An 18668-nucleotide genomic window follows, 5' to 3' on the forward strand; every position below is an offset into this window, starting at 1 on the left:
TACACAAAACTCATCTCACAAAAGTCGCTACATGCATGTCGCCACACGCAACTCAACACACACCACTTGACACATGAAACTCGCCTTAAAACACACACAAGTCTGGTATTATCCTTCAAAAATAAAAATCTGATTAATAAGCAGACAAACTACAAGAGCAACAAATGTACCATATAGGAAATACGGCAGCTGTCAGTCACATGACCTGTCTATTATGTGTATGTGTGAGCTAATATATACTGCCAGGGGGAGGGCTTCCTGTTGGCTGGGGATTTATCAGGCTGCCAATTTAGTACTATATTCAGGAGAGATGACACACAGGTATATACTATATACAGGAGGAGATGACACACAGGTATATACTATATACAGGAGGAGATGACACACAGGTGTATACTATATACAGGAGGAGATGACACACAGGTATATACTATATACAGGAGCAGATGACACACAGGTATATACTATATACAGGAGCAGATGACACACAGGTATATACTATATACAGGAGCAGATGACATCCTGGTATATACTATATACATGGGAGATGACACACTGGTATATACTATATACAGTGGAGATGACAAACGTATATACTATATACTGGAGGAGATGACACACAGGTATATACTTTATACAGGAGCAGATGATACACAGGTATATACAGGAGGAGATGACTTACAGGTACATACTATATACAGGAGGAGATGACACACGTATATACTATATACAGGAGGAAATGACACACAGGTATATACTATATAAAAGAGGAGATGACACATAGGTATAGAGGAGGAGAGGACATACAGCAGGTATATACTATATACAGGGGAGATGACATACAGGTATATACTATATACAGGAGATGACATACAGGTATATACTATATGTAGGAGGAGATGACATACAGGTATATAGTATATACAGAAGAGATGACATACAGGTATATAATATATACAGGAGGAGATGACACATGGGTATATACAATATACAGGAGGAGATGACATACAGCAGGTATATACTATTTACAGGGGAGATGACATACAGGTATATACTATATACAAGAGAAGACATACAGGTGTATACTTTGTTTAAGGGAGTTGACAAAACTGTATATACTGAGGGGAAAATGAGGGGTGTGAGGTGAAAATGAAAAGGTGTGAGTGCAAAATGAGAGGAGTGAGGGGAAAATAGTGGATTGATCGGAAAATGACAGATGTGAGGTCGAAATGACAAGTGTTAGGGAGGAATGAGAGGAGTGAGGGGAAAATAAGAGGAGTGAGGGGGAAAATGAGAGGTGTAAGGGAGAAAATGAGAGGCGTGATGGGAAAATAAGAGACGTGAGGTGCTATAACTAACCACAGATATTTACTATGCCCAGGCAACGCCGGGCTCTTCAGCTAGTTACTAATATAATCCTGCCTGCTTTACTAGAAGACCTACCTATGTTTCCAATAATATATAATAATATATATAAGCCTTAGTAATAATACTGCAATATAACAAATACCACCAGACCATGACCAGATATCACCAGCACAACCAACGGCTTCCAAGTTATTACACAGATGCCATTTCTCTCTGATTTTCTTGGACGCAGATGAGTCGTGTATCATCCAATCATCGACCGTTGCAGGATAAATCACATTTTTAGGACAAATCTCCCAATGAGATCAGGATTTATTTCAAAACTAAAAATAATAATAATCTTTATTTTTATATAGCGCTAACATATTCCGCAGCTCTTTACAGTTTGCACACATTATCATCATCGCTGTCCCCGATGGGGATCACAATCTAAATTCCCTATCAGTATGTCTTTGGACAAAAAAACCTCAAAATGCATCAAATTCTCCTGCAGAACAAGACTCTGGACATCGTCTAGGTTGAGAAGATCTGAGATTGGCGATAATAGTGTTATGTTCCCTATATGAATAGTATGGGATGTGGCAAACACATATATGATATATTAATGAGAATAAATAGTGTCATAAATATAGACGTGAATACATACTCTACATACACCAGAAAAGAAAAGCTATCATAGGAGGAAAAACACAAAAGTCAGGACCGTGGTGTACAGTAGTGATAATATTTAGTGGTGTAACTAGAGTCCAATGAGCCCCTGTGCAAGTTATGGACCAGGGCACTCCTATCCTAGTATATATTATGTCCCTTATCCTGCCTGGACCCCATCCTGGCATATATATTCCCCATCTTGGTATGTATATCCCACGTCCTGGTATATATGTCCCCCATAGTGGACCTCATCCTAGTATATATGTCCCTTATCCTGTCTGGTTCCCATCCTGTTATATATCCCCCATCCTGGCATATATGTCCCTTATCCTGGGCCCCATCCTGGTATATATATTTCCATATCCTGGCTCCCGTCCTGGTATACACCCCCCATCTTGATATATATATTCCCCATCCTGGTATATATGCCCCTTATCCAGCCTAGCTCCCATCCTATTATACAGTGAGTACGGAAAGTATTACATTTTTCATTGTTTTATTGCAGCCATATGGTAAATTCAGAAAAGTTCATTTTTTTCTCATTAATATACACTCCGCACCCCATCCTGACTTCCAAAAATTTCTACATTCTTCCTTGCAGATCCTCCCCAGTTCCGTCAGGTTGGATGGTGAACATTGGTGGACGCCATTTTCAGGTCCCTCCACAGATGCTCCATTGGGTTTAGGTCAGGCTCTGACTGGGCCGGTCAAGAATGGTCACAGAGTTGTTCTGAAGCCGCTCCTTTGTTATTTTAGCTGTGTGCTTAGGGTCATTGTCTTGTTGGAAAGGGAACCTTCGGCCAAGTCTGAGATCCAGAGCACTCTGGAAGAGGTTTTCATCCAGGATATCTTTGTACTTGGCTGCATTCTTGTTTCCTTCAATGACATCTATTCGTTCTGTCCCTACAGCTGAAAAACACCCCATAGCATGATGCTGCCACCACCATGTTTCACTGTTGGGACAGTATTGAGCAGGTTGTCACGATTCCCACCATGACTGTCAACAGTATGTCATGGATCCGGGTAGATCTTTGGCCAACACACAGCTATCACATGTGCAGGGGGCTTATCTTAGTTATCCCTCCACTGCTACACTGTGATGAAAACACACACAAGGCTTTTGACCTCTTAGTTTACCGCAGGGGCTTATTTTAGTTATCCCACTGCTCTGCAATGTAACACGAACTGCAGGGATTTATGTATATCCAAGGCACAGAACAAGGTATGCTGCCACCAGCTTCGATTAACGGGTCCGAAGCTAACCCAAAACAGTAGCGTAATTCCCTTCAGAAGACTTAGGGTACGTTTTAGAGCAGGAGAACGAAAACTAGTAATTTAAATATTTTACTCCGAAAGATTAGGCAGTGTTTCTAAAAATATTACAAGGATGTTACAACAAAAGACAATTGAAAGTATATACAAAGCAATTATAAAATAACAGGGATTAAATGAGAAAGTAACACTTACATGTGCTCAGATCATTTCAGGCAAAAACCATGGTGGTAGGCGGAGCCCCAAATATCCCAATGCATCAGGAGGTCTGGATAGGAACAGCTCCTCAGGCAAAACTGAAGGCTGGGTGAAGAGTAGAGACTTATAGCTGGTTGGCTGTGACATCACTAAAAAGGGTTGATTTCCTTGGACCGTCCCCTTTCCTCAGACTACAACTTTTAACATCAATTCTTATAATTCTCGTATCTCGCTCCCGAACATGTCAGAATCACAGCAAACCCCTCATTCATCTTCTTTTACAATTGGCTTTCTATTGGTACCAAATTCGGGCTAGTTGGGACACACAGTTCCGGAGAAATCCATACTTTATACCTGTTGGGATTAGAGGCTCGCGCTTACAGTGTTTGGCAGATCTACTGATGGAAGTTAGCAATATGTACTTATTATTTTCATAGCCCAAATCGGTGGCCCAGTATCTTACTATATTAGAACAAAGAACCTCCTGTCTTAAGAGAGAGATAAGACCATTTTCAGCTGGAGGGAGATTTGTGCCTACACAAGCGCAATATAAATTCTTGTGGGGGGCCATGAGAGATTTGGGATCCACATACCCAAACACACCTCAGCAAGCAGAAACACAGAGAGAAGGGGGGTCGGAAGCCCATGGTGTGCTAACAGAGAAAACTAATAATCATATTATCTTTTATACATTAGCGTGACACCTCCCCCTTTTGGTCTGCGCTGTGGAGGCAGAACCTCTTGGTATGCCTCCATGCGCACCTCAGTAGGTTCACCCTGGCGGGACAGTCCATCTGCATTTCCATGCTCTCTGCCCATTTTGTGTTCAATGGTGAAGTCAAACTGCTGAAGGGCAAGGCTCCAGCGTGCGACCGTACAAGTAGGGCTGCAAGCGCTGCAGGGCCCAGACTATGGCCAGGCACTCCTTCTCAATGGTGGAGTAGGCCACTTCCCTCAGCAAAAGTTTCCGGCTCAGGTATAACACGGGGTGCTCTTGGTCCTCCGAGTCAACCAGGCTGAGCAGAGCACCAAGGCCAAACTCGCTGGTGTCGGTCTGCACCAAGAACGGTTGACTGCTTTCAACGCAGAGCTGTTGCACAGTGCTGTTTTCAATGCCTGGAAGGCCCCCTCACAGCCATTGGTCCAGTTGACGATGTGGGGTAGCTTCTTCCTGGTAAGGTCCGTCAAGGGTTTTGACATGCTACTATAGTGCTGTACGAAGCGCCTATAGTACCCTGCAGTGCCCAGGAAGGACATCACCTGTTTCTTGGTCCTGGGGGTGGGTCAGTTCACGATCACTCTCACTTTCTCAGGCTCTGGCTTTAGGGTGCCCCCGCCTACCCGGTGCCCCAGGTAGTGGACCTCACTCATACCCATCTGGCACTTTCCCGGCTTGATAGTCAGTCTAGCTCGGTGAATTCGCCTGAGCACCTCCTCGAGATGCTGCAGGTGTTCATCCCAGGAGGAACTGAAGATGGCAATGTCATCCAAGTACGCCGCGGCGTACTCCTATAGTCCCTGAAGCAGGAGGTTGACCATCTGCTGGAAAGTGGCAGGGGCATGACTGTGGACTTGTACAGTCCGAATGGTGTGATAAAGGCGGATTTCTCCTGTGCCTTAGGGCTCAGGGGAATCTGCCAGTATCCTCGACTCAGATCCATTATGGTCAGGTACTCTGCACCAGCTAACCTCTCAAGCAGCTCCTCGATGCGCGGCATTGGGTGCGCATCAGAGGCTGTGATGGCGTTGAGCCCCCTGTAGTCCACACAGAACCGGGTGGACTTTCTTTGGCACGAGAACTACAGGTGAGGCCCACGCACTCTTTGACCGTCGAATCACTCCCAGCTGTAACATCTCATCGATCTCCTGGCGCATAATCTGCTGCACCTGGTCAGAGATTCGATAGGGTGTTTGCCGTAGTGGGGCATGATTCCCGGTGTCCACCTCGTGACTGCTAACTTAGTCCACCCAGGTCGGTTGGAGAACACAACCCGGAAAGGTTCCAGTGTGGTTTGCAACTGCAACTGCTGGGGTTCAGTTAATGAGGTGCTTACCTCCACGTACTCGATGGACCCATTGGCCTTGGCTTGGGCCAGCATGTCCAGGAGGGTGTCTTCCTCACCGTCTTCGGGCAAGCTGCAGAACGGTAGGACGAAAAGTTCACGTTCGTGATGAGCCTTCATTATGTTGACGTGAAAGGCCTTTCGCCTACCCCGAGCGTGGTCAAGCGTGACCACGTAGGTGACCGGGTTGAGCTGTTGGTGGATGACGTACGGGCCCTCCCAGGCTGCCTGAAGCTTATCCTTTGGTACGGGGACAAGCACCCACACCTTTTGACCCACATGGTAGGTCCGTTCCCGGGCGTTCTGGTCGTACCAGTGCTTCTGGTCAGCCTGAGCCTGCGCCATGTTGTCATGCACCAACTGCGTCAAGGTCTGCATCTTGTCACGGAAGCGCATGGCATACTCCACTATGGACACTTCAGAAGGGTTCAGCTCCTCTTCCCAGGATTCTCTTACCAACCTAAGGGGTCCCCGGACTCGCCTGCCGTACAGGAGCTCGAAGGGGGAGAACCCCGTCGAGGCCTGCAGAACCTCTCGGTAAGCGAATAGCAGGTGTGGGAGGTACCGCTCCCAGTCGCGCCCTTGGGTCTCAACCAGCATGCGTAGCATCTGTTTGAGGGTACCATTGAAGCGTTCACACAAGCCATTGGTCTGTGGGTGATACGCACTTGATACCAGGTGCTTCACCTGCATTCTCTTACAGAGAGCCTCCATTAGGCGAGACATAAATTGGGTCCTTTGATCAGTAAGCATCTCTCTGGGATATCCTACATGTGAAAAGATGGCCAACAGGGCATCCGCCACCTTATCTGCCCTAGTTGACGACAGTAGGGTTGAGCGACCTTGACTTTTTTAGAGTCGAGTCGGGTTTCGCAAAACCCGGCTATCTCAAAAGTCGGGTCGAGTGAAATCGGCCGATTATGTCGTAAAGTCGGGATCGACTGAAACACGAAACCCAATGCAAGTCAATGGGGCAGCATAGTCGGCAGTGAGTGGGGGCCAGGAAAACACCTAGAGTGCCCATTTTAATGGCAAAAACATCCATTCTTCTTAATGAAGCTTGTCAATCTTAATTTCCCTTACAATAATAGTTAGGCATTGGAAATTGGGGGTCATTTGGCTAAAGTTGTTGGGGGTAGGGCTGGTTCAAGTATTTTGTGGGCCCAGGAAATCAGGGCGAGGTAAGTATTTAAACTTTGCAAGTGCTGTGATTCTGAGCAAGCAGGGGGGGGCCCACTGTTTGTCATTGGCAATGGCACAGGGCCCCTCAAAGTACGGCGATGTGTTTGCAAGGCGGGGGCGCCTCCCACCGGCAGCGACACTTTTGCGTACTATGAGGGGCCCTGTGCCAGTGACGTCGCCAACGAGTATGCCCCCCCCACCTGATGATGGAACTTGCACTTTCATCTTCACCTTCCTCTTTGTCCCCTTGTAAGGTAGTATAGTATGTGGGAAGGGGAACCTGAATTTCAGCAGGGTCAGATTCTGGCTGTGTAGCGTGCAAGGGGAATGTAATGGTCTGGGGCAATGTACCAGCAGACTCATCTATCACTGGCTGGGCAATGGGCAGGATGAGGAGGAAACACAGATATAGGCCCAAAGAATAAAGTGGGCTAAATGCAGTTCAAAATTGGTAACAGGACTAACCAGGGGGCATTGCTTTGTTCAGTGGAGGACAACTGTAATGAGAGGCTGACACAGTGAGTAGGCCCAAATCAGTAAGTAGGCTAAATGCAGTTCAAAATTGGAAACAGAAGTAAACAGGCGGCACTGGTTTGTTCAGTGGAGAACAGCAGGGAGCGGCAGACACTGTTAGTAGGGCCAACAAAACAAGTAGGCCAAATGCATTGTTATATTACAAAATTTAACGAGAGCCTCAAAATTGAAGCTAAGGAAAGGCAACCTGGAGAACACCTTGGAGCGGCAGACACCATTTCTAGAACCCAACCAAACAAGTAGGCCCACTGCAGATTTTAAATTAAAAAACTCTTCAACGAGAGCCTGAAAATTGAAGCTCAGGAAATGCTACCAGGAGAACACCTTGGAGCAGCAGACACCGTTAGTAGGCCCTACCGAAGTAGTAGCCCCAATGCAGTTTTCAAATTCCTATAGGCTGAAAACCAGACAATTGACGCTCAGCTTTTTTCAGAGAAGGACAGCTGTATTGAGTGGCGCAGACAGACACAGGTAGTAGGCCTTAAACAAAAAAATTGGCTCAATGCAGTTTAAAAAAGGTTACAGGGGTACACAGGCAGCATTGGTGTGGTCAGTGGAGGACAATTTGAATTAGGGACTGCAGACAGACTTAGTAGGCTGTCCCCTGTGGACCATGCATCAGCCACATTAACCCAGTGCACCGTAATGGACACGTAACCTTCCGTGGACATGCCTACTGGTCCATGCGTCTGTTGTCAGGTGCACCTTTCTACTCTTAGATTGCCTGAGTGCATGGACAATGCGGACTTTTACATGCTGGTGGAGGGCTGGGATGGCTTTTCTCGCAAAAGAAGTGTCGACTGGGTAGCTCGTACCGTGGTACAGCGTAGTTCATCTGGGCTTTATAAATATAAAATAAAGAAAAAAGTAGGCTCTATGCACTTTCAACTAGGTTCCAGGGGTACACAGCCAGCATTGGTCTGGTCAGTGGAGGACAATTTCAATTATGGACCGTAGACAGACTTAGTACGCCTACAATTAAAAAAAGGATGCTCTATGCAATTTAAAATAGGTTCCAGGGGTACACGGCCAGCATTGGTCTGGTCAGTGGAGGACAATTTCAATTATGGACCGCAGACAGACTTAGTACGCCTACGATTAAAAAAAGGATGCTCTATGCAATTTAAAATAGGTTCCAGGGGTACACGGCCAGCATTGGTCTGGTCAGTGGAGGACTATTGGAAGGAGGGACCGCAGACAGGCTTAGTAGGCCTAACATAACAAAAGTGGGCTGTAGGCACTTTAAAATAGCTTCCAGGGGTACACGGGCAGCAGTGGTCTGGTCAGTGGAGGACTATTGGAAGGAGGGACCGCAGACAGGCTTAGTAGGCCTAACATAACAAAAGTAGGCTGTAGACACTTGGAATTATCTTGCAGGGGTACACGGGCAGCAGTGGTGTGGTCAGTGGAGGACGATTGGAAGGAGTGTCTGACAGTTAGTACTCACAAAAAATAAATAGATGTTAATGTCTCGCAATACAACAAAACCAAAAAACAAAAGGGTGGCATACTTAAGTAGAGGGGTGGGCTCCTCTGCTGAGTTTCAGACCTAGTAATTTGGTGCAAAGTATTTACTGGTGTCAATATAGGACACTGACCCTGACTATTTTAAGTAGCATCATACATGTCAACACATTGAAAGCCGGAGAAACACGGAGTATAACGTGTTAAGAACAAAAATACTTTATTAATAACTCACTAAAGTCACAAACAGTACAAACGTTAAAAACACAGACAGGATGTATGGATGATCCCCAGCACCATCAACCCCCCATATGTACAGAGAAATACTCTAGGGCAATGCACTAACTCTCCATGTCACGAGCACATGCAACAACCAAGTGGTTCTCATAAGCATAATAAATACACCGGAGCAGCGCTTACCAAAAAAAGTCTGAAGTGGAATAACAGGGCCAAATGGGCTGGTGGTGCCGGGATGGATCTCACAGACGCCCCAACGCACGTTTCACCTCTTTGATGTTACAGCTTTTTCAAGGGGATACCACCATACTACAGCAAGGACCTTAAATAGCCATATGGCATCACATGGGGTCGGTCACATGTTGCGACTCGGCCAATAGTGCTGGCGTTAGCGGCGCATGCGTCCCGCAAACCGCGGGTCCCCGCCCGGCCGCCGGCGTCAGGCACAAACGCGCACGCGCGGCGACAGAACATCACCGCGCACGCGCGAAGGGCCAGAGAGACGCCGCAACCGAGAAAGGAAGCCGCGGGAGTCAGGCGCATGCGCACAGCCAGCAATTAGTATAAGGCACAGGTATATATACAGGGTGTAATATCCACAACAGAAAGAAAGTCCAATGATGCAGACGGTTTCTTATAGATCCAAAGTACGTCTTCAAATAGGATCAACGGCAAATACTCTTCCTGTGTGGATGGTGCCTCGGCGCAACATATGTTAATAGAGTTCCGGCCAGATGATAAAGTGACTGAAGACCATTACAGGCATATCAAGGTCCATGCCTCAAGGGTTTACTAAGATGTGAAGAAAAAATGACACACAAATTAAAAACAATATAAAAACAAACGAATAGAGATCCATATCACGATCTTGGGGGAACATGATGATACAAATATGGGGATGATGTCATGACCTAATGAAACAAATCTAGAGTCACAGAAATGAGGCAAAGCTTAACGACTCATTTAACCCATTTGGCACCATTGTATTGAGGCGCACTATCCAACTTGCCTCTCTTTGGGCCAAAAGATTTTTGTAATTCCCACCCCTGATGCCCAGATGTAAGCTTTCGATCCCCCTTACCCGAAGGGACCCCGCGTCACAATCATGGAAAGTCCTGAAGTGACGCGGAATCATCTTCAGTCCAGAGGGATCGATCACTGTTCTGGCCGCGCCAATGTCCCGGACGTGTTCACGCACCCTAACCCTAAATTCCCGAGACGTAAGGCCTATATAGATTTTAGGGCAAGCACATGTGGCGTAATAGATGACATTCTTCGTGCCACACGTGATATGCTGTCTAATTTCAAATTGTTTCAGGCCATCAGAAGTCTCAAACTTAGAGGTGCGTTGGACATTGGCGCATGCCAGGCAGTGACCACATTGAAAACAACCCAAAGGTGGACCCCGGGTGCCAAAGATGTTATTTATAGGTGGAATATAGTGGCTCCTAACCAATAAATTGCCAATATTTGGTGCCCTTCTGGCAGTCATAGCTGGGAAATCACCCAAACTGGCTCCCAGGGCGGGCTCGGTCTTCAGGATGGACCAGTGTTTGTTCAGAATGCCCCTAATGTTTGACCATTCATTGTTATAAGTACCAATGAACCTGATGGTATCCCTCTCACCTCCTTTGTTACATCTCTTAGTTGTATATAGCAGGTCAGCACGCCGAGTTTTCCTTGCTCTATTGAATCCTCGCTTGATGCACCTGCGGCTATAGCCGCGTGCCTCAAAGCGGGATTGCAAGTCTGTCGCATGGTTGTAAAATTTCTGGTCGGTCGAGCAGATCCGTCTCATTCTTAGGAACTGTCCGACCGGGACAGCTCTGATGGTGGCAGGATTGTGAGCTGTTGTGAATTCTGTGGCTGAGTTCACTTCTGTGGTCACAAGTGGTATTGCAGTCTCTGGGCTTCCTCCCTCAGGTGTTTTGGTGAGCTCGTTGGCTGCCTTGCTATTTAGCTCCACCTGAGTCTGTCTTCCTTGCTCCTTGTCAATGTTCCAGTGTTGGATCTGAGCTACTGCATCTTTCCTTGGGCCTGCTGCTCTGCTAGATAAGTGCTTCTAGTTTGTTTTCTGTTTTTTTCTGTCCAGCTTGCTATTGTCTTTTGCTGGAGGCTCTGAGAAGCAGAGGGGTGCACCGCCGTGCTGTTAGTTCAGCACGGTGGGTCTTTTTGCCCCTTTGCGTGGTTTTCGTTTTAGGGTTTTTTGTAGACTGCATAGTTCTCTTTGCTATCCTCGCTCTGTCTAGAATATCGGGCCTCACTTTGCTGAATCTATTTCATTCCTACGTTTGTCTTTTCATCTTGCTAACAGTCATTATATGTGGGGGGCTGCCTATTCCTTTGGGGTATTTCTCTGAGGTAAGTCAGGCTTGTATTTCTATCTTCAGGCTAGTCAGCTCCTCAGGCAGTGCCGAGTTGCATAGGTAGTTGTTAGGCGCAATCCACTGCTGCTTATAGTTGTGTGAGGATAGATCAGGTACTGCAGTCTACAGAGATTCCACGTCTCAGAGCTCGTCCTATTGTTTTTGGTTATTGCCAGATCTCTGTATGTGCGCTGATTACTGCACGCTGTGTTGCCTGATTGCCAGCCATAACAGTACAAGGAGCCTCACCAATGATTCCCAATAGAGGGAGAAAAGAAATCCTGACATCATTTTTTTTTCTTAGCTCTGTCTTCAGTCTTATTTTTCCCCTAGACATTAGAGTGCTTCAGGACACAGCTGTGGACATGGATATTCAGGCTCTGTGCTCCTCAATGGATAATCTCGTTGTAAATGTACAAAAGATTCAAGATACTATTGATCAGAAATCGATGCTAGAACCAAGAATTCTGATTCCTGATTTGTTTTTTGGTGACAGAACTAAGTTCCTGAGCTTCAGAAATAATTGTAAGCTATTTTTGGCCTTGAAACCTCATTCTTCTGGTAATCCTATTCAACAGGTTTTGATTATTATTTCTTTTTTGCGCGGCGACCCACAGGACTGGGCGTTTTCTCTTGCACCAGGAGATTCTGCATTGAGTAATGTTGATGCATTTTTCCAGGCGCTGGGATTGCTTTACGATGAGCCTAATTCAGTGGATCAGGCTGAGAAAAATCTGCTGGCTTTATGCCAGGGTCAGGATGATGTAGAAGTATATTGTCAGAAATTTAGGAAATGGTCAGTACTCACTCTGTGGAATGAATCTGCACTAGCGGCTTTGTTCAGAAAGGGTCTCTCTGAAGCTCTTAAGGATGTAATGGTGGGATATCCTATGCCTGCTGGTTTGAATGAGTCTATGTCCTTGGCCATTCAGATCGGTCGTCGCTTGCGCGAGCGTACATCTGTGCACCATCTGGCGGTACTGCCTGAGAGTAAACCTGAGCCTATGCAGTGCGACAGGACTATGACTAAAGTAGAACGGCAAGAACACAGACGTCTGAACAGACTGTGTTTCTATTGTGGTGATTCTACTCATGCTATTTCTAATTGTCCTAAACGCACTAGGCGGTTCGATAGCTCTGCCGTTATTGGTACTGTACAGTCCAAATTCCTTTTGTCCATTACCTTAATGTGCTCTTTGTCATCGTATTCTGTCATGGCGTTTGTGGATTCAGGCGCTGCCCTGAATCTGATGGATTTGGATTATGCTAAACGTTGTGGATTTTTCTTGGAGCCTTTGCGGTGTCCTATTCCGTTGAGAGGAATTGATGCTACACCTTTGGCCAAGAATAAGCCTCAGTACTGGGCCCAGCTGACCATGTGCATGGCTCCTGCACATCAGGAAGTTATTCGCTTTCTGGTACTGCATAATTTGCATGATGTGGTCGTGTTGGGGTTGCCATGGCTACAAACCCATAATCCAGTATTGGATTGGAACTCTATGTCTGTAACCAGCTGGGGTTGTCAGGGAGTACATGGTGATGTTCCATTTTTGTCTATTTCGTCATCCATTCCTTCTGACATCCCAGAGTTCTTGTCGGACTTTCAGGATGTATTTGAAGAGTCCAAGTCTGATGCCCTACCTCCGCATAGGAATTGTGATTGTGCTATCGATTTGATTCCTGGTAGTAAATTCCCTAAGGGTCGTTTATTTAATTTGTCCGTACCTGAACACACCGCTATGCGCAGTTATGTGAAGGAGTCCCTGGAGAAGGGACATATTCGCCCATCGTCGTCACCATTGGGAGCAGGGTTCTTTTTTGTAGCCAAGAAGGATGGTTCGCTAAGACCGTGTATTGATTACCGCCTTCTTAATAAGATCACTGTTAAGTTTCAGTATACCTTGCCATTGATTTCTGACTTGTTTGCTCGGATTAAGGGGGCTAGTTGGTTTACTAAGATTGATCTTCGTGGTGCGTATAATCTGGTGAGAATCAGGCAGGGAGATGAATGGAAAACGGCATTTAATACGCCCGAGGGTCATTTTGAGTATCTGGTGATGCCGTTCGGACTTGCCAATGCTCCATCTGTTTTTCAGTCTTTTATGCATGACATTTTCCGTGAGTATCTGGATAAATTCTTGATTGTTTACTTGGATGACATTTTGATCTTCTCAGATGATTGGGAGTCTCATGTGAAGCAAGTCAGAATGGTTTTCCAGGTACTGCGTGCTAATTCCTTGTTCGTGAAGGGATCAAAGTGTCTCTTCGGTGTGCAGAAAGTTTCATTTTTGGGGTTCATCTTTTCCCCTTCTACTATCGAGATGGATCCGGTTAAGGTTCAGGCCATCCAGGATTGGACTCAGCCGACATCTCTAAAAAGTCTGCAGAAATTCCTGGGCTTTGCTAATTTTTATCGTCGCTTCATCTGTAATTTTTCTAGCATTGCCAGACCATTGACCGATTTGACCAAGAAGGGTGCTGATTTGGTTAATTGGTCTTCTGCTGCCGTGGAAGCTTTTCAGGAGTTGAAGCATCGTTTTTGCTGTGCCCCTGTGTTGTGTCAACCTGATGTTTCTCTTCCGTTCCAGGTCGAGGTTGATGCTTCTGAGATTGGTGCAGGGGCGGTTTTGTCACAGAGAGGTTCTGGTTGCTCAGTGTTCAAACCATGTGCTTTCTTTTCCAGGAAATTTTCTGCTGCTGAGCGTAATTATGATGTGGGCAACCGAGAGTTGCTGGCCATGAAGTGGGCATTCGAGGAGTGGCGTCATTGGCTTGAGGGTGCTAAGCATCGCGTGGTGGTATTGACTGATCATAAGAACTTGACTTATCTCGAGTCTGCCAAGCGCTTGAATCCTAAACAGGCCCGTTGGTCGTTATTTTTTGCTCGTTTTGATTTTGTGATTTCATACCTTCCGGGCTCTAAAAATGTGAAGGCGGATGCTCTGTCTAGGAGTTTTGTGCCCGACTCTCCGGGGTTATCTGAGCCGGCGAGTATCCTCAAGGAAGGAGTCATTGTGTCTGCCATCTCCCCTGATTTGCGGAGAGTGTTGCAGAAATTTCAGGCTAATAAACCTGATCGTTGTCCGGCCGAGAAACTGTTCGTCCCTGATAGGTGGACTAGTAAAGTTATCTCTGAACTTCATTGTTCGGTGCTGGCCGGTCATCCAGGAATCTTTGGTACCAGGGAGTTGGTTGCTAGATCCTTCTGGTGGCCATCTCTGTCACGGGATGTGCGTGCTTTTGTGGAGTCCTGTGGAATTTGTGCTAGGGCTAAGCCCTGCTGTTCACGTGCCAGTGGGTTGCTTTTGCCCTTGCCGGTCCCGAAGAGGCCTTGGACACATATTTCGATGGATTTCATTTCTGACCTTCCCGTTTCTCAAAAAATGTCGGTCATTTGGGTGGTCTGTGATCGCTTTTCTAAAATGGTCCATCTGGTGCCCTTAGTTAAATTGCCTTCCTCCTCTGATTTGGTGCCTTTGTTCTTCCAGCATGTGGTTCGTTTACATGGCATTCCTGAGAATATTGTTTCTGACAGAGGTTCCCAGTTTGTCTCGAGGTTCTGGCGAGCCTTTTGTGGTAGGATGGGCATTGACCTATCTTTCTCCTCGGCCTTCCATCCTCAGACTAATGGCCAGACCGAACGAACCAATCAGACCTTGGAAACATATCTGAGATGTTTTGTTTCCGCTGACCAGGATGATTGGGTGTCATTTTTGCCGTTGGCTGAGTTCGCCCTTAATAATCGGGCCAGCTCGGCTACCTTGGTCTCTCCATTTTTCTGCAATTCTGGGTTCCATCCTCGTTTCTCTTCAGGACAGGTTGAGTCTTCGGAATGTCCTGGTGTGGATTCTGTGGTGGACAGGTTGCAGCAGATCTGGACTCAGGTAGTGGACAATTTGACCTTGTCCCAGGAGAAGGCTCAGCTTTTCGCTAATCGCAGACGCCGTGTGGGACCCCGACTTCGTGTTGGGGATTTGGTTTGGTTATCTTCTCGTCATATTCCTATGAAGGTTTCCTCTCCTAAATTTAAACCTCGTTTTATTGGTCCGTATAGGATTTCTGAGATTCTCAATCCGGTGTCTTTTTGTCTGACCCTCCCAGACTCCTTTTCCATACATAATGTATTCCATAGGTCGTTGTTGAGGAGATACGTGGCACCTATGGTTCCATCTGTGGAGCCTCCTGCCCCTGTTTTGGTGGAGGGGGAATTGGAGTATATTGTGGAGAAGATTTTGGATTCTCGTGTCTCTAGACGGAAACTCCAGTATCTGGTCAAATGGAAGGGTTATGCTCAGGAAGATAATTCCTGGGTTTTTGCCTCTGATGTCCATGCCCCAGATCTTGTTCGTGCCTTTCATGTGGCTCATCCTGGTCGGCCTGGGGGTTCTGGTGAGGGTTCGGTGACCCCTCCTCAAGGGGGGGGTACTGTTGTGAATTCTGTGGCTGAGTTCACTTCTGTGGTCACAAGTGGTATTGCAGTCTCTGGGCTTCCTCCCTCAGGTGTTTTGGTGAGCTCGTTGGCTGCCTTGCTATTTAGCTCCACCTGAGTCTGTCTTCCTTGCTCCTTGTCAATGTTCCAGTGTTGGATCTGAGCTACTGCATCTTTCCTTGGGCCTGCTGCTCTGCTAGATAAGTGCTTCTAGTTTGTTTTCTGTTTTTTTCTGTCCAGCTTGCTATTGTCTTTTGCTGGAGGCTCTGAGAAGCAGAGGGGTGCACCGCCGTGCTGTTAGTTCGGCACGGTGGGTCTTTTTGCCCCTTTGCGTGGTTTTCGTTTTAGGGTTTTTTGTAGACTGCATAGTTCTCTTTGCTATCCTCGCTCTGTCTAGAATATCGGGCCTCACTTTGCTGAATCTATTTCATTCCTACGTTTGTCTTTTCATCTTGCTAACAGTCATTATATGTGGGGGGCTGCCTATTCCTTTGGGGTATTTCTCTGAGGTAAGTCAGGCTTGTATTTCTATCTTCAGGCTAGTCAGCTCCTCAGGCAGTGCCGAGTTGCATAGGTAGTTGTTAGGCGCAATCCACTGCTGCTTATAGTTGTGTGAGGATAGATCAGGTACTGCAGTCTACAGAGATTCCACGTCTCAGAGCTCGTCCTATTGTTTTTGGTTATTGCCAGATCTCTGTATGTGCGCTGATTACTGCACGCTGTGTTGCCTGATTGCCAGCCATAACAGTGAGCCGAATCAGCACGAATCAAGGAGTTGACAGAAGTTGGCTTACGAAAGACATCAGTCTGGATACACCGAGTATGATCGAGTTCCAATGTGATGTCTAAAAAGTTGATCCTGATTGGATCGTATTCGTAAGTCAACTTGATGTTATACTGATTCGCATTTAATCTAAGCATAAAGTCCTCGAGCTGCTGTGAAGTCCCCGCCCACATGAAAAAAATATCGTCAATATAACGAAGCCAGCACAGCACATGGTCGGCGGCCCCCACGCCCTCGTCGGCAAAAATGAATCTCTCCCAGTATCCCAGGAAGAGATTAGCGTACGAGGGCGCGCAGGCCGCACCCATGGCTGTGCCGCGCCTCTGCAAGTAAAAAACGTCTTTAAAGACAAAAAAGTTATGTGTGAGGACAAAACACAGCAGCTCGAGGATCAACTCACACACAGAGCTGTCCAGGTCGGAGGTCCCCAAGAAAAAACGAACCGCATCAAGACCATGTGTATGATCTGTGCAAGTATATAGAGTCTGGATATCAGCGGTGACCAGCAATGCATGTTGGTCTATCGAGACGCCGTCGACCCTCGTAAGGACGTCCGCAGTGTCACGTACATATGATGGTAGATTCTCTACTAAGGGTTTTAAAAAGTAGTCAATAAATTTGCATATTGGGTCAGATAGACCTTCAATGCCGGACACTATCAATGTCAACACATTGGTATTGTCAGTGCCAGGCATTGAAGGATGTCAGCGCATAGACTAAACATTGGTGGAGCTGTGAGAGATAATTTTGCAAATCGTAGAGCACTGTCTGAGCTGGGGGGGGGAAACTGTCTTGTGGCCGGCGGTACAGGCCCAGGGCCCCTCATGTTACAACGGTGTGTCTGACGTTGGTTGCGCACCACCACCGCCAGAGACACTTTATTGTACTATGAGGGACCCAGTGGCAGTGCCGTCGACCAAAAGCGTGCACACCCACCTCTTCAGACAAACGGCACTCTCACGGGTGCTTGCGCCAAGTGGCGAGACCACGGCCCCGTGGGGGGAGTTTGGCCATTTAGGGAGGTGTAAACATGTCATATGCTGGACAAACAGCTGCTGCAAATTACGAGATTGGAAAAGTCTGTCAGAGCAGTCCACAAGCAAGACCTTTTCATAGGAAAGCTAGGTGTCAGCCGGGAAAGGTGGGGCAAAATAATTCGAAATCCAGGAGTGGTTCATTTTAATGAAGGTTAGATCATCAACATTTTGGGTAGCCAGACGAGTCTTTTTTTCGGTCAATATTGAACCAGCAGCACTGAATACTCTTTCTGATAGCACACTAGCTGCTGGGCAAGCGAGCTCCTGTAATGCATATTCTGCCAATTCTGGCCAGGTGTCTAATTTGGATGCCCAGTAATCAAATGGGAATGACGGTTGAGGGAGAACATCGATAAGGGATGAAAAATAGTTAGTAACCATACTGGACAAATGTTGTCTCCTGTCACTTTGAATTGATGCTGCAGTACCTGTCGTGTCAGCGGTCATTGCGAAATCACTCCACAACCTGGTCAGAAAACCCCTCTGTCCAACGCCACTTCTGATTTATGCACCTGTAACACCTCTGGTCTGCTGCCCCCTGCAGCTCGTGTGAGAACCATCACCGGCCCTGTGTGCTGGGAATGCCTGAATCAAACGGTCAAACAAGAGTTGCTTGTTTGGTTGCTAATATTTGTTCCAGGTTCTCATGTGGCATAATATTTTGCAATTTGCCTTTATAGCGAGGATCAAGGAGGCAGGCCAACCAGTAATCGTCATCAGTCATCATTTTAATAATGCATGGGTCCCTTTTGAGGATACGTAAGGCATAATCCGCCATGTGGGCCAAAGTTCCAGTTGTCAAATCTGCGGTTGTCCTGGGTTGAGGGGCAGTTACAGGCAAATCTACGTCACTTGTGTTCCTCAAAAAACCAGAACCCGGCCTTGCCACGCCACCAATTTCCATTGGCCCCAGAGAAGCTTCCTCATTAAAAAAAATACTCATCCCCATCATCCTCCTCGTCCTCCTCCTCCCCCTGTTTGCCCGCTACCTCGTCCTGTACACTGCCCTGACCAGACAATGGCTGACTGTGATCAAGGCTTTCCTCTTCCTCTGCTGCAGACACCTGCTCCTTTATGTGCGTC

The 18668-nt window shown here is 46.8% G+C and overlaps 1 protein-coding gene across 1 annotated transcript in view; it reads right to left on the bottom strand.

The window, feature by feature from the left end:
- Positions 1-18668, bottom strand: part of FAM20A (FAM20A golgi associated secretory pathway pseudokinase) — a 290377-nt gene that overhangs the window by 54113 nt on the left and 217596 nt on the right. The window lies entirely within an intron of this gene.

Source organism: Ranitomeya imitator, chromosome 2, assembly GCF_032444005.1.
Source record: "Ranitomeya imitator isolate aRanImi1 chromosome 2, aRanImi1.pri, whole genome shotgun sequence".
Taxonomy (NCBI): Eukaryota; Metazoa; Chordata; class Amphibia; order Anura; family Dendrobatidae; genus Ranitomeya; species Ranitomeya imitator.